The sequence below is a fragment of the Panthera uncia genome, chromosome D4 (assembly GCF_023721935.1).
Source record: "Panthera uncia isolate 11264 chromosome D4, Puncia_PCG_1.0, whole genome shotgun sequence".
NCBI classification, from domain to species: Eukaryota; Metazoa; Chordata; class Mammalia; order Carnivora; family Felidae; genus Panthera; species Panthera uncia.
Window position 1 is genome coordinate 86901473 of NC_064807.1, and position 1612 is coordinate 86903084.

Genomic DNA, 1612 nt, shown 5'->3' on the forward strand with positions numbered 1-1612 from the left:
GGGGGAGGGACTGCTGAATGGTGAGCAGAGTTTCAACAGACCACAGAGAAATTGAAGCAGAGACATTGACTTACGCACAGGTCCTGGAGGAAATATGCATCACGGTCTCCAGGGGCCACCCAAGGAGGTCAAGGCAGAGTGCAGACAGGCAGGACCTGGTCACCTGCCTTTGTTAGGGTCCGTGGGTGGCGTGCTTTGGGGGTCCTGGGCTAGGGCCGGATCAGTCTACTCAGACCAGAAGAGCGGGGAGAAGCCGCGTGGGCGCAGGTCACGAGGGCAGCCGCGACGTCCTGGGAGCTGCCACTTGTCATCACTCTGGCTGCTCCTGTCCTCCCCGGGGCCTGCGCTCCCCTGAGGACCCGTGCAGGGGAAGGTCTCTGCAGTCTGCTGGGCGGGACAGAGTGGCCACGAGGCCGCAGTCCCGCGGGGGGTGGAAACACATCAGTGAGGCTGTGATGCCAAAAAGCTCACAAAGGGCTGGGGTCTGACCCAGAGGAGGGGCCTGTTCTGGGTTTTCTTCAATTCTGTATTTGTCTCTTCGGCAATCCGTTCATCATGGGGCCAATTATATTAACTGTATTTTCTTATTTTTTGTACCCTTGACCCTCTGGCCTTTGGGGCCCTATAGGCCCCGGGAGAGACTGCCCTTCCGAGGCTAACCAGTTCTTGGAACAGCAGAGAGAGCGTGTCTCTTACCTGCAAACCGCCCGGTCCCCAACCACTTCTCGTCTGACTCTCACTCAGGCTCCCACCAAGCCCCGGGCCTGGACCTTTCCTCCCCGCTGTCCAATCCTACCCTTTGCAGGGCTGACTCTTCCCAGCACCCCTTCCCCAAGGTTACACTCCGGCCCCGCCCCAAGCTGGACCAGGCGAGCCTCATCCAGGTCATTAGTGGCCTGGGCACTTTACCTGGGGGGCACCTGCCAACCGCTGCAGTGTAAGCAGTAGATTCTGCAGTCGCTTGCTTGAGGCTCGTCTGGAGAGCAGAAGCCCCGGGAGGGCAGGGCCCTGGCCGAGCCTCTGCTGGGCATGGTAAACTGTTGCTGCTGAGCGGGGCTCGGGGCCGAGGAGGCTTTGGGTTTCTCAGCAGCGAGGCGGGCCTGGTAAAAATGAACGGTGACAATCCTCTGGGGTTCTCGGCTCCTGTCCTCACCACCCCCCCCCCCCCCCCGCCCCCTGCTCTCCAAGGCCGCCCTCCTTCCCCACCCCCTCGGCCCACCCAGTCGCCTGCAAAAATGTCAGTTCATGCCAAGCACGTCTTTAAGCTTTTATTGAACACAGGTGGGCACTCGGCACTTAAAGCTGACCGGGTGTCAATGCTTTAAGTAGCGTTTATTGCCATTTTCCTAATCACAGAAGTAACCCATGCTTGTTGCAGAAAACACACACACACAGAAAACACACACACACACACACAAAACTAGAATCACCCATCACCCCTCACGCGGGGAAAGCAGCGGTTTTGTATCCCCATGTCGGCTCTCTGGCCTCGTGTGGCTATGGCTACACGGTAGGATGATAAACAAGATTTGGCTCCGAATCTTAAGTAACAACAGTAAAGCCTCACATCAGCCCTATGATGTGGGTACCATTATGCTCCCATTTTCCTAAC